Source organism: Dipodomys ordii, unplaced genomic scaffold (genome assembly GCF_000151885.1).
Source record: "Dipodomys ordii isolate 6190 unplaced genomic scaffold, Dord_2.0 Scaffold325, whole genome shotgun sequence".
NCBI lineage: Eukaryota > Metazoa > Chordata > Mammalia > Rodentia > Heteromyidae > Dipodomys > Dipodomys ordii.
Window position 1 is genome coordinate 296,584 of NW_012267541.1, and position 15,683 is coordinate 312,266.

General features: G+C 40.8%; 1 pseudogene; it reads left to right on the forward strand.

Annotated features, from left to right (window-relative positions):
• Nucleotides 1-2,778: 2,778 nt before the first annotated feature.
• Nucleotides 2,779-3,554, forward strand: LOC106001589 (annotated as a pseudogene).
• Nucleotides 3,555-15,683: the final 12,129 nt, after the last annotated feature.

The following is a 15,683-nucleotide window of genomic DNA, read 5'->3' on the forward strand; positions in this document are numbered from 1 at the left end:
AGGGGGCTGCAATGCTTGGTAAGAAATGTACGCATTATCCTGCCCATGCAATTGTAACCCCTCTGTACAGTATGTTCACAAATAAAATAAAATTAAATTAAAAAAAAATCTGCTCACATGCTTGTAGACTTTAAGACCTCAAACTGCAAAACTACTGGAGGAAAACAGAAGTGATGCTCTTCTAGGAAACAATAACAAGATTTGACAAAAGGAACTTCATCAAATAAAAAGCGTTTATGTAGTAAGCAAACACAAGAGCGAGACTGCCTACAGAGTGAAAGAAAAATCTTTATTTGACAGTAGATAAATATCCAGAATATCTGAAGAGCCCAAAAAGCTTAGCATCAAAGGAACGATTGCTTCAATTTAAAAAAATGGCACATGATCTGATCAGGTATCTCCCAAAGAAAGAGGCACCAATGACCAATTTTTTTTAAGGCATATATATGGCATGGTTTTAAAAAAGTAAAAGGTCTGGGGTTGGGAAGTTGGCTCAGTGGTGGAGTGCTTGCTTCATGCATGAGGCCCTGGGTTTGATTCCTTAGCACCACATAAGCAGAAAAAGCTGGAAGTGGCGCCGTGGCTCAAATGGTAGAGCGCTAACCTTGAGCTTCGAGCTGAGGGACAGCGCCCAGGCCCAGAGTTCAGGCCCCATGACTTCTCCCCCCACCCCCCCCCAAAAAAATAAGAGGTCAACCTCTTTGGCCATCAGGAAAATTCAAATCAAATTCACATTGAAACCTAGTGTGGTAGCACATCCACACAATCCCAATACTTTGGAGGCTGAGTCAGGAGAACAGCAAATTTGAAGCCAATGACTTTGTCTAAAACTGGAAACAAAACAACAAAAGAACAACCAGGATATTCCATCTCATTCTACTCAGAGTGACTATTATCAAGCAAAAACGCTTGTTGGGAAGGAAAAGAAAGCCTTATACAGTATTGTAGAAATGTAAATTGGTACAGCCACTGTGGAAACCTCAATAGCCTTCAAAATCTAAAAATAGGCCGGGCATGGTATACTTGCTAGTCTGGCTCTCAGCTGCTTGACACACGCCTCCAACCATGCCTTTTGTTGGTTGGTTTGAAGATGAAGTCTAGAAAACTTCTGCCTGAACTGGCCTCAATCCTCTCGATATCAGCTTCTTGAGTAACTAGGATTACAGGTGGAGCCACAGGCATCTAGCCTACCACCTTCCTTTGAGTTGAGCAAGGAAAAACCTCCAGTCAAAATCAACTCCAAATGCTTTGGTACTAATACAAGAATGGGAACTCCATGGCATATGTTACACACATGGTTCAAAATGAATAAAGTGGAAATACATATATTAACATGATAGGCCTCAAATATATAGTTCTGCAGGCAGAAAAGTTATTAGGGAATACAATTACTTGATTTCATTTATAAAAAGCTTAAAATCATGTAGAAATATATACTTACAAATTGTATATGTATATATTTAGTCTCCAGGCTTATCACACATATGACCAAAATAGGTTCAAAACTCAGAAAAATCAGTCACCTTTCCCTTAAGAAATAACACTTCTATTTGTGGCTAAAATCGTTGTTGGAGCGGCTGGGAAGGTGGCTCAATGGTAGAGTGCTTACCTTGCATGCAGGAGGCCCTGGGTTCGATTCCTCAGTACCACATAAGCAGAAAAAGCCGGAAGTGGTGTTGTAGCTCAAGTGGTAGAGCGCTAACCTTGAGCTGAAGAGCTGAGGGACAGCACCCAGGCCCAGAGTTCAGGCCCACGACCCGGGGGGGGGAAAAAGTTGTTGGAACAAGTAAACGTAACTATTCTGATGGTTTGGATCATAGTCAGTGCTGAACTAGTATGTCATATGGAATTAGGTTATGATATACTTAGTGTTGAATGATCCTGGCAACCTCTGATCAAAATGCTTTCCAATTAGACATTACACAGCTCTAGGATGTGAATCCTCTGGGCCACAACACAGGTAAACATTTCCCTAAACCTGTTCTACAACTCTGCTTTATTATCTTAGGGGCCTGTGTGTGGCAAGACAGTTCTCATGTCTATAATAGATAAGTATAGCAACTGCTTTGGGCTTTGCCTACTAAATTTGTTTTAAACACTTAAATATTTTCTTATGAAATACACACAGAGAAATTCACAAAGCAAACACAAGGATGGGCCAGTGGAAACGTATCAGTGTAACCTCCAGCCAGCAGCTGAGGGTCCGCATTCCTTTCCTCATGACATCCGCATTGTACTGTCATGGGAACCACTCTTCGGATGTTTTGGGGCTTCCTCCTTTATAGTTTTCCCTACCAACTATGCATCCCCCAAAACGCGGTTTGTTCCTGCGTCATACTGTAATGGATGGAATGGCAGTGCTTATGTAACCATGTCTGTTTCTTCTGCTCACCATGATGTTCGCTGAGTTTCGTATGTGTAGAACATTATCCACAGATATTCTCCAAGATCTGAGTCTTGTTTACATCATGTAGCTGCCATGCTTTGTATTTTATGTAGCATTTTGGCACTGGATGGCATCAAGAACGCTATTTTTGGTATTTTAATATACCTACAACTGGAGCCCCAAAAGCCTTTCTACCATATAATAAGAGTTTTATGAGAGGCGGACTGGCGGCTGCCTTGCACAGGTTCTAGAGGTGCCGCATGTGGAGGGTGGGCCGCAGGGTCGGTCGGGGCATGCGCGAGGCGCGCGGGTACTGCCTCTGGCGGCCATCCAGGTCTCTGCTTGCGGTGGTCGCGCGCTGGGCGGCCTTTCCCGTTCAATCCGGTGCATGACCCGCCCGAACCATGGCTTCGGCTTTGGAGGAGCTGCAGAAAGACCTAGAAGAAGTAAAGTCCCTACTGGAAAAATCCACTAGGCAAAGAGTACGTGATGCCCTTACAACGGAAAAATCTAAGCGTGAGACAGAAATAAAGAACAAGATGCACCAGAAGTCACCGAAGAAACCACAAGTTGACAATGAAAAGCCAGCTGCTGAGGCTGCTCCCATTACAACTGGATATACAGTGAAAAGCAGTAATTACAGATAGGATCAGTCAGATAAGTTTGTGAAAATCTACGTTACCTTAACTGGAGTTCATCAGGTTCCCACTGAGAATGTGCAAGTGCATTTCACAGACAGGGCCTTTGATCTTTTGGTAAAGAATCTGAACGGGAAGAGTGACTCCGTGATTGTGAACAACCTCTTGAAGCCCATCTCTGTAGAAGGCAGTTCAAGAAAAGTCAAAACAGATACAGTTCTTATCTTATGTAAAAAGAAAGCAGAAAACGTACGATGGGATTACTTGACTCAAGTTGAAAAGGAGTGCAAGAAGGAAAAGCCTTCCTATGACACTGGAGCAGATCCTAGTGAGGGATTAATGAACGTTCTAAAGAAAATTTATGAAGGTGGAGATGATGATATGAAATGCACCATTAATAAAGCCTGGGGGGAATCAAGAGAGAAGCAAGCCAAAAGAGACCCAGAATTTTGAGACTTTTAAATCCTTTTGGGACTGTGATGTGGAAATACTGGTGTTTCCAATAATGGACTGTTGGCACATACAGATTGGGCAGATGGTATTTACACAGCCTTCTAAGCAAAGGCAGTGAATTCTCCATTTCTTACTGGAGGATTTATTTAAATAAAATATGCTTATTAAACACTTCCTCCAAAGATGCTTTCATTAGTATCCTAGTTATATTTTTAAGAAGGGGTTGGGTATATGGCAGTCTCATTTAAATAAATTTTGCCTAAGGAATATGCTATATTACATGTATTTTTGTTCCACTAGGAAGTGGAAAACAATAGTTGAATGCCAGTGAGTTACTGACACCACTTCCCACTAATGTAAGAATAAGATTAAAATCAAATTTTTGCATTAAAAAGTTTTAAAAGTTATAATATTTCTAGAGTATCTATCATGCACTAGGACTGATGAAACACTGGTCACATAATATTTTTGTACTCAAGGAGATGCTGTACAGTACTAAAAGTTTGCCTATGCTTTTTTATACATAAAAAATAAAATTCACAAAGAAAAAAATAGGTTTCAGAATTTAGCCTTTCTGAGATTTACTTAAAAGTGGCACAAGATTGTTTTAATTCTGTGAAAACGATATTAATCTTGTTAAGTAAATGAGTGAATTTTCTGTTTTACAGTAATCTGTTTCTATCTTGCTATTTTTAATATATATTTTTATTGAAAAGATACTGTACAGAGGGGTTACATTACATGAGTAAGGTAATGAGTACATTTCTTCTTGATCATTGTTACCCCCTCCTATGTTTTTTCCCTACCATCCCTTCCCTCCCCACCTCCACAACTCCTCTCTCCTCCCCCCCAACCCCCCCCATCACAGCACATGTCTTGCCAACTCTTGATATTTTGCTTTATTGTTAAATTGGTGCTTGGATACATGCATGACACTGAAACTCAAAAAGACAAAGGTAATAGTCTTAAGGTAATAAATTGCCTTCTGTTCTTCTCATAGTAGAACATAGTGACCTTCCTTTCATAAACGATTTAGAGATGTGACCAACCCTCTTCTTTTAGGAATCCAGGAGGAGGGATCCGGTCATGTGGGCCTGAGTGGATGAGCAGGGAACTGTGATTTGTGCTGAATCTATTCCACACCAGGTAGTCATTGTCTAGCTAGGTGGCCATCATAAGTCATATGCCCTTTCTGAAGCTTACTTTCTTCACATGTTAGTGGATAATCGTGAAGTTCAAAGACCACCCTAAATTCCTGTTGTTAGATATAGCTGTCAGAGCTACCTTAAAACTTCCTAGCCTGGGTAACTTGTATATTTAACAACTTCCCATGGCTGAGAAACAATGAAGCAGATGATGACTAAAGTCTCTCGTGTAAAAATTCTGGGATAGAGTTTGAACTTTCCCAACCTTAGCATCTTCCATCGGAGTTAAGTTCCTTCATGTATCAGATATCTATAGTTTAGTTAACAAAAAATAATAATAAAGCTATTCAAAATAAGGATGCTAAACACATTACTATTGCTGTGAGTGATCATAACACAAATCTAAAGTGTTATTTATGAAGATATCTTGAGAAAATTTGATGTTCAGGAGTGTCCCAATGGAATTATACCAACATCGTTAAAAATTATTAAGAATGTGTAGCAGGAAGAAATGCAGTATGGAGGCCTGAGGATGTCAACATAACCAGCAGTGGGTAATAACAGAATGCCATGTAGTCCACTTGGGAAAATTAAGTAATTGTCTACACTCTCAAAATGACTTTAAAAATCATCTCATTTAATTATACAGTGTGTCCCCTGTATCACCCACCAGATTAGAGACAGGGTCTTCATTATTTTTACTTTGCTATTGTGTTCTTCATATGTTTTACAAGTTCTTTTGTGACCATTCAGGAACTAAAAATATCCTTGTAACCAATACCAGGTCAGTGCAAGAGAGGGATAAGGAGAGAGGGAGGGGAATAAAAGGGGGAGGGGAGGAGAATGCAGTCAAGAATTCATTGTATTTGCCACAAAATTAAGAAAAGGAAGGGGTGAGTAGAATGGGGGTGAGAATGTTGAAGGGTGAGACACTGATCAAGATACACTGTATTCATAAACTGCTTTGTTATATGCACCTCCTTTATGCAACTACCTAAAGATAATAAAAATTTTGAAAATATTCTTCTCATATTTAATGTTTACCCATGGCTAGTCTTTATATTCTGAAGAAGTAGAGTCATCCAATTACTTGCTGTCATTTTTTTCCAGAACTTTTTCCCAGTGGAATAAACAATTGTGTGACAGCTCCACCTTTCCCTAATCAACAACTGTCCAGGGGCCTTCAAACCTGTGTCTGTCGCACATGCTCTTCCCAAAGCAGCAGGGTTCTTGGCTGGGGTATAGCCACTGAGAGAGGGAGACACAGACTAGAGAGGAGCACATTATTTTTAAGAGTTCCCAGGGATTCTCCTCTAGCTTTTGAATTGTGAGGCTGAGTCTAAAACCTGTAGCATAGCAGCTATTCACATTTTCAGTCTTATGCTGGAAACTTAAGAAACCTTCTAACTACAGGAACTGTTCTAGCCTATAAATAAGACACAACTATGTTAAGTAAATGGAGGACTTTGATATCAAAAAGATATATAAATAATTACCAGTGTTATATACAAAGGAGTATATGTTTATTGATTTAGAGATTACTTGTTCTACCTTCTTAATTTGTTTTCCCTTCACTTCTAGAACGCTGGTTATATAACACAGATGGACTTGTTTAGCAATGATGTTGGAGTGGACAGGCTCGAGTGGGAAGAGAATGACCCTACCTGTACCATGTGGACATTGCTGATGTGAGAAGCCACCAAGTGTGTGACTGAGGAAGACTGCCCTGTGGCCGCTACACTGCACGCTGGCACCTGCTCTGTACTCTAGACGGAGTTAAAAGTAGACTAAGACTTGGTGCCAGCAGATCTCCTCCCCTTTACTGAACAAGGAGCTGGGTGGAGGCAATTTCAGGACAGGGAAAGACAGTGGTCCCACTCTGCCCCTCACACCTCTTCAGAGCTGTGCTGCCACCTTAATAAAGGCCTCCTCCTCTTCACAAAAGGAGTCTGCTTCTCTAGTGTGCTTTCTTTAGATGTTTATTCTGCTTTTCCTGCCATTGGGCCAGTGTTCTAACTTTAGACACTGTACCCAAACAACTAAGGTCTTAGTGATGCCATCTTACCAAGGGACAACTGCTAACAAAAGAGATCATTCACACTTCCTCCTCCTCCTTCCCCTCCTCTTCCTTCTCTCCTCCCCCTCCTTCTCCTTCTCCTCCTCCTCCTCCTCCTTCTTTGTCATTGATGACTTGTAAGTTAAGTTGATCTTTGATGATATTCAGCCAGAAGAAAGAGCATGCTTGGAATGTGGGAAAACAGTGAAAAGTCCTCCCTGCCTGAGACAGGAAAGAGATGTCTAATGAGATGACTTGGCCCAGTCTGGTCTAACGCGGAGGGAGAATAGGAGATGAGGAGGGAATTTTGCAGTTTTTTGAGAGTGGAATCACATGAGGTCATTCGTGTCTGTCGTGGGATGGGGCATGGCTTAGGGAGAAGAGCACAGCAGAGTTAAGAGGAGGCTTAGGGAGAAGGGCACACAGCAGTTAAGAGCAAGGACAAAGGCCAGAGGCACACAAAGAAGTCTTGACAGCAACAGAGTATCTGAGGAAAAGAAGGCTCAGTCTTGGAAATAATTCAGATAAAATATCCATAGAACATATTTGCTACTGGAGGGAGAAAAAGTAGAAGACAGAGGCCAAGTCTTTAGCCTAAGACTCACCCTCCCATATGCTATCTTTAAAGTTGCAACTTTGTTTTCTTCTTCACTACCAAGCTTCTTGAAAGAGTTCTGTCTCCACAGTCCGAATTCTCTCCCACCATTGATTGTACTGAAATAGTTTGGAAAAAGATCCCAATGACTGGAGTGGCTTCCTCTTCATGTCCCACCCTAGTGCACTGGAGAAAGCTGGGTTGTTTATTCAATGATCTTTGAAACATTCTACCCACGTGAATCTCTCCCATTTAATACCTCCTTGTACTGTGCTAACACCTGATATATTTTGAAACATCAGAACTTTGTTCTTAAGATCTATCTCCTCATTCTCTGTGCCCCTAATACCACTGAAAAATTTAAACTCAAATTAGCCCATTATCTACAACAAATCCCAAAGTCCATGCACACTGATGCTCCTGAGACATAGACTTGTAGTTTTTCTGGAAAGTTCTACTTGAATAACTCATAGATACTTCAAAGTCAACATGTTCAAGATTGAGCTCCACACACCTGACTCCCTGCAAAACTTGTTCCTCTGCTAAATTGACTCACGTTGGTGTAGTATTTGCTCTGCGCTGTCCTGCTGCTCCTCAGCCTCTGCAGGTATGTAGTTTCCACTCTTCCCAATCAATTACAATTCATTAGGCCATCCTCCATGGACTCTGGATACATTAAAAATAATTCCATTATGCCTATAAATAGATTTGATCCTGCCAAGCCTTAGAGAAAGTACAAACTTACCATGATCTTTGGAGGATGCCAACTAACCTTTGCAAACATTCCCCAAAACAAACATTGCTCAAAATTTTTGGTTTGTGCTCCATTTTCAGAAAATGATTACGTGAACACTACACTTTCTTTCTTGATTCTGTGGTTTTGAACACCTTTTTCATAGTTTTTCCATAAATTAGTGTAATATACAAATTTCCTGAGGACTCAGAATGAAGAAGATTGAGTATACCAACATGGCTTCCCTATAAATGCAATTGACCCAGTTTATTAATTGACAAGAAATCTCTGTCAAGTTTATGACCTAAGTTTAGGAGCAAGTTTAGAAACTCGTTTCCGGTAGGAAAACCTCCACAGAAGACTACTTTATAATTAGGTAATTAATTCAGCCTGGAATTAATACAATAGGGTTAAATTGGCTCAACCAAATGATCATTGCTACCAAAGTTTAAAAGGCCTGATGCATATGCCAGAATTTTATATGTGTGTGTGTGTGTGTGTGTGTGTGTGTGTGTGTGTGTGCCAAGAAGACAAGCTAAATGTGAAAAGATTCCTGTCCTTTTGTTTTTCTCAGGCCACTCTAAAGATAGAAAAATAAAAGGTATTGTTTCCTTTTCTAGTTCTCAGAGCTGACTATATCTCTTCTGGTCCTATGTTCTTTCTCTATAGCCTTGAAGCTCTAACATCCTAGATTTCTTTGTAATTACAAAGTCTCTGATTGGTTCTACTGTTGGGCTTTCAGGAACCTCCATTAATGTTAGTGGGTCCAACCACATGCCGTGGTTATCTCTGTGCCATTATTAGCTATGCCTGCATATGTCTTCATATTTCTTTCTTTCTTTCTTTGTCAGTCATGGGGCCTGAACTCTGGGCCTCGGCGCTGTCCCTCAGCTCTTCAGCTCAAAGTTAGCGCTCTGCCATTTGAGCCACAGCGCCACTTCTGGCTTTTTCTGCTTATGTGGTACTGAGGAATCAAACCCAGGGCCTCATGCATGCAAGGCAAGCACTCTACCACTGCCGCCTTCCCAGCCCCAGGCCTTCATATTTCTAAAGAATACAGCTTCATCTTGGAGATCTGCTGCCTGTATATGGATGCCGTTGTTTACAACCTAAAGCCCACAGTCACAATAATTGCTTGCCTGGAGTATAGCGTCAGAAAGCGCCGCTTCCCCCCCATTCACTTTTCCTCCCTTAGTCTTTTCTCCATGTAGCAGCCAGAGCAGTTGTTCAAAATGACATTGGACCATGCCATTACTTGTGTAAAAATATCGTAATGGCTTCCTATCTCACATAGGGAAGAATTTGTCTTCTCGTGAAAACTGCGCCCAGCACACACACCTGACTTATTGGTTGAGATGGAGGGTAGGAGGTCTTGCTCATTTTTGTTCATACTGGCCTTGAACCATGGTTGTATTGATCTCTGATTCCCTCATAGCCAGGATTATAGACGTGAACCACTGAACACAGTTATCTTTTTCTGAGAGTCTCACTTGAGGTCCGGTGGTTGGTTTAATCCTCACCTTGGGGAAATTAGCCCATTTGCCTTGGGGCCTGTAGCACCAATCCAAGACTGTGTCTTCATTGTGTAAGTGAATATTAGAGATCCACATTGGTACTGTCTAAAAGAAATAAGGCACATGCTCTCTTCTGTAGTTATTAGTGGAAAATCAATTGAAGTCCACATACCTTATTAACAGTGGTTTGAGGATGTACACAAAACTATACTAGAAAACAGGAACGTCTTTAAAATTGATAACTTTGGTTGCTTATGCTTCCCTTTCCCCCACCAAAAAAGAAGAAAATAAAATTTTAAGTAAAGTTTTGTATTTCTCCTACAACAATTCAAAGATCTCTCTAGCATTAAATGTGTTTTTTTCAGAATGACCTTTTATTTCAGCACTAGAATGGTGTCTAAAATTTCTTCTGTGTTCATCTGTTCTTCTCCTATTGACAGCCACGTCTCCCACAGTGTGGTGGTACTGAAATGGGAGTGTGAAGGTCATCGAGGCTGCTTTCTGCTCTGGCAGAGTCCATCTGTCTCCATAAACAATGCCTCCATTGGTCTAAACACGGAGTCCTCATTTTTCAGAATGATTTGAAGCACAGCAAGTTCGATGGCATACTCAAGCCTAGGAATGGACATTTTCTATTATTTGAACCAGACAGGGGCTTGAACTCAGGGCCTGGGCGCTGTCCCTTGTCTTTGTTTGCTCAAGGCTGGCACTCTACCACTTGACCACAGCTCCACTTCCAGTTTCTAGCTGCTTTATTGGAGATAGGAGTCTTGGAGACTGTCTGGCCCAGGCTGGCTGTTATCTAACTGTCATCCTTAGATCTCAGCCTCCTCAGTAGCTCGATTACAAGAGAACCACTGGCACCCCATTACTCTTAATGTTTTAAATGGAGTGCAGGAGGATCTAATCTAGGACCTATTTTCTGATAGCCACTTAAGTCACTGGATTGTGAGATTCTGAGCTTGCCAACTCTCTTTCTTCATTTCATGCTCTGATGCCTCCTCTTGTCTTCCACTGGCCCGCTCTTCCCCCAACTATAGCTTCTGTTGTTGCAATTAGAGGTGCTTGGTTTTGTCTTATAGCAATTGGGACTTAAGTTCTCTCTCCATGACCTGTGAGTTCCAGAGTCTAGCATGAGTGAGCCCACTTTGTCTTTATTCCATTGTTTCTTTAACCTACCGGTAAACTTATAGCCAGCCATGGACAATTCTGCTCCAATAACCTATGTCTTGAGGGTAGGAAATGAAATGCACAGTACAAATGTAGCTGTCCGGGGTGGTTCTTTGGACTGTGCTATAGGTAAAAGTAGGTTTCTAGACAGATATTGTGGATGGAGCTGGTATCCATCTGCATCTGCCTTTAGGAACATGCAACTGTTCAATGAAAACCTCTTTGAGGGATATGGCTAGAGTTGTATTGTTTTTCTTGGAACATGAATAACTGCCTCTTCTGTGCACAATCAGTGCAATAAACAGCAAATCATTACTGCAGAGGTTCAGGGTGACTAAAATTGTGTATTGAACAGTCTGATGCCTGGATGGTAAAATTCTGTGTGGGCCCAGACCTGAAGGGTTGGGGAACACCCCCCCTTTTTATGGTCGGTCATGGGGCTTGAACTCTGGGCCTGGGCACTTTCCCTCAGCTCTTCAGCTCAAAGTGAGTGCTCTACCACTTGAGCCACAGTACCACTTTTGGTTTTCTGGTGGTTAATTGGAGATAAGAGTCTCACCCAGGCTGGTTTGAACCCCGTTCCTCAGATCTCAGCCTCCTGCGTAACTAGGATTACAGGTGTGAGCCACCAGCACCTGGCAGGAAACCCCCTTTTTATGGTGCCAAAAGTGGTACTGAACTTAGGGTCTGGAAGTCTCACTTGATTTCTTTCAATGCTGGTGCTGTATCACTTGAGCCACAACTCCACATCTGAGTTTTTTGCTTGTTAATTGGAAACACAAGTTTCACAGACTACCTGGGCTGGTTTCAAACTGAGATTCTCAGATCCCAGCCTCCTCAGTAGCTAGGATTACAGGTTTGAGCCACCAGCCCATCACCAAGTTTTTAAGTTTGTCTGTTAGCACCTGTATGTCTGATGCCTTAGTTAAATCTTTTGGTTGTAAAATATATTCTGAATCAGACTATTTCTCATTGTATCTGCTGGCCACTTCATTTATTCACTTAGAACCCTCTCATTTCCACCCATGGCAGTTAGATAAGAGCCAACATGGTCACATGACCCAGCCTCACCAGATTCCAGCTCCTATACTCTAAACCAAATATATTAAAAGCAAAAACTAGCCAGACATTGGTGGCTCACACCTATCATCCTAGCAACTCAAGAGGCTGAGATCTGAGGATTGTGGTTAAAAGCCAGCCTGGGCAGGAAAGTTCGTTAAACTTTTATTTCCAATAAATCACCAGGAAACCAGAAGTGGCACTGTGGCTCAAGTGGTAGAGCATTAACCTTGAGCTGAAGAGCTGAGGGACAGCGCCCAGGCCCAGAGTTCAAGTCCCATGACTGGAAAAAAAAAAGCAAGAAAAAACTACCATGTTTTTAGAAGAAGAGATACATCTTTTTTGAGAGGGGGGAGGTCTTGGGGCCTGAACTCTGGGCCTGGGCACTGTCCCTCAGCTCTTCAGCTCAAGGCTAGCGCTCTACCCCTTGAGCCACAATGCCACTTCCGGCTTTTTTCTTTTTGCTTATGTGGTGCTGAGGAATCGAACCCAGGGCCTCATGCATGCAAGGCAAGTGCTCTACCACTGAGCCACCTTTCCAGCCCAAAGAAGTAACTCTTAATGACTTTTGTTTACACAATACTTTCTTAGAAAGAATAGCAAATGGGTGGCATGGTGTCCTACCCTCCTATCCCAAGGAGTATCACTGCTCAAGGCCAGCTGGGTAAAATCTTAACAATTCCCCATCTCAATAAAGAAGCTAGGCATAATGCTAAATGCCAGATGTCCTACATACATGGGAAGTTGTAAATAGAAGTATCATTGTCTGAGGTTAAAAAAATACAAGGCCTGGCTGGGAATGTGTCTTAGAGGTAGAGCGCTTGCCTAGCATGCATGAAGCCCGGGGTTCAATTCCTCAGTACCACATAAACAGAAAAAAGACAGAAGTTGCACTGTGGCTCAAGTGGTAGAGTGCTTGCCTTGTGCAAAAGAAGCTCAGGGACAGTGCCCAGGCCCTGAGTTCAAGCCCTAGGACTGGTAAAAATAAAATACAAGGCCTCACCTGGAAAAATAACTAAAGTCAAATAAAAGGCTGGGGGCATGTTTCAAGGGTGGTAGAACACCTGTTATCAAGCATGAAGCTCTGGGTTCAAACCTCAATAAAGAATAAAGAAAAGGAAAGAAAGGAAGGAAGGAAGGAAGGGAGAAAGAGAGAAGGAAGGAAGGAAGAAAAGGAGAAAGAGAGAAGGAAGGAAGGAAGAAAAGGAGAAAGAGAGAAGGAAGGAAGGAAGGAAGTAAAAGCGAGACTGTCCAGCTGAACTATATAACAAATGATGCCATTAAATGAAAACTACAGGAAGAAAAAAATAGCAAATCATTTATACATAGACACATCTAGAATATGTGCAGAATTCACAGATCTTAATAACATGACAATTCAATCATAAACTAGTGAAAGATTCCAGTGCACATTTCTGCACAGAATACACAAAAGGTTGGTATGCAGGTGAACAGATGCTGAACACCACCTGGCATTAGTAAGTACAAATTAAAGTCACAGCAATACACTTACACATTACTGTCTTTTAGCAACAGATTTGTCTTCGAAGAAATATATCATTAGCTTGTTTTGTTGTGTGAAGATCCCAAAGTGTTCTTCCACAAACAGATAGTGTAGCATGCAATTATGAGATGGTAAATATGATTTACATGCAGCTGTTGCTGGCATTCAACATTGTATTGTTTTACAGTAAGCCTTTAAAAGAAGTACACTCTAAAACAAGGATACATGGTAGCAGCACAATCCGTAATTGAGGTATGCAGTATCACTCTCTAGAACCCATTGCTGAGCATAAATGTATATGCGATACTTTTGTTTTTATATGCTGGTACAGGGGCTTGAACTCATTGCCCTGGGCTCTCGCTTGGCTTTCTCCTTCAAAGTTGGTGTTCTACCACTTGAGACACACATCCATTTCTGGCTTTTTTCTGGTTATTTTGCTGATAAGAGTCTTATGGAATTTTCTGCCCGTGTTGGCTTTGAACTTCAAACCTCAGATTTTAGCCTCATGAGTAAACTAGTTTTATAAGTGTAAGCCACACACTGGTATATCACAATACTTAAGTACACATAAGTCTGTGTTTATTCCAAAAGGACATAGATGAAAGGCTATATTACAGATAAACATAATACATGTCAAGGAAAATAATTGTTTTCCTTAGTAGTTTTCTTTACTTGTGTGTGTCAAATTATAAAAGTCTAGTATCCTAAATTTCAAATGGGAAAACTGTGACACAAGGATAGATACATGATTAAGTACTCTTATTTTCTTTGATACAAAGCATTATAAAATCCACTTTTTTATGTCCACCAGGCTGACAAGGGTTTTGTGTTCTATTTCAAAGACCAAGGCTGGTCTTTGAGACAGTGCCATCTCGTGGCAAGATTGGAGAAGATACTGGTCCTTTTGGAGCTTCCAGTGTGCATAGACTGGTAGTTGAACAAGACACGCTAGTTGAGGAGGTGGGAGGGAAGGGATGGTAGGGGAAAAACAAAGGAGGAGGCAATAATGCTTGATAAGAAATGTACTCAGTACTTTGCTCATGTAACTGTAACCCCTCTGTATAGTATTTTCACAATAAAAACTTATTAAAAAAAGAACCACTTGCAAATTAATATCTAATCTTTATGTTTATTCTCTAATCCATAGCACTGAATTATGTGTTTCACATGAAATTTTTATGACTTTATCAGTCTTTTATACTTTGAAAGCCTAAATATAAAGCCTAGGAATGTAGAACATACTAATGTAGTACTAGTTTCTAACCACGTATAATCGACACAGGCAGGGTTTTACAAAACCATTTCAATTCCTAGCATAAACAGAAGAAAAGTGAATAATTTGTTAATTTTTTCAGTAATAATTATATAATATATAGTGTGTGTGTGCACATGCACGTGTGCGCTGGTCCTTAGACTATGTAAAATCCAGTGTACTTGTTTTTACCCACTGACATTGTAATAAAGCTTTTTAAATCTGTGATATACTAAACATATCTTGTTTCATTATAAGCCAAGCTTACTTCAGAATGAGCTGCTCTGATAGTTGGCAGCATCAAATTGGACTTAATTTGCTGATTTTATTTAGTGACAAAAGCATTTTTAATTAAAATGGATAAACACCCCAGTTTAACTTATATGGAATACAATTATTTAAAATACACATGTGTGCTTTTTAAAACTAAGTGGCCATTTTAGCTCACTTCTGAGAAAATGTTACTTTTAGAAAAGACATGTTAGACATGTAGACAAGTTCAGTAACAACTTGTGATTTTAATAAGTCCGGTTTCCAGTCAGTGGCAGCATTTGTATTCAAAAGAACCAGGAGGTTATTATTACAGAGGAATTTAGAAAGGATAAGCTTAAAAATTAATCCTGAATGGATCATGTAGCTTGAAAATGACACCGGCAGGCTGTGAACCTAACACTTTAGAAAACCATTCTATGTGGTGTTAATAAGTTATGAAATTGTTCATTTCTTTATTTTTCTTTTTGGAGAGAGTCTTGTATAGGACAGGCTGGCCTTGAACTTGAAATACTCCTGTCTCTGGCTTGTCCAGTGCAGGGATTACAGGCAAATGCTGTGTGCCTTGCTTACATGTGATAATTCCTTCATGTGTACAGGTACTGGGGCTTGAACTCAGAGCCTGGATATCTCACTTGACTTTTTCACTCAACGCTGGCCTTCTACCACTTGAGCCACATCTCCACTTCCAGCTTTTGTGTGTCTAATTGAAGATGACTTTCACAGACTCTTTTCACAGTTCTACTTCTGGCTTTTTGCTGGTTAATTAGAGATTAAGAATCTCATGGACTCAATCTTCAGATCTCAGATTACTGAGTAGGTACATGGGATTACAGGCTTGAGCCTGTACCCACTGTTTTGTCTATCTTGCACTATTGATTATATGCTACTATGATTAACTAAAGGCA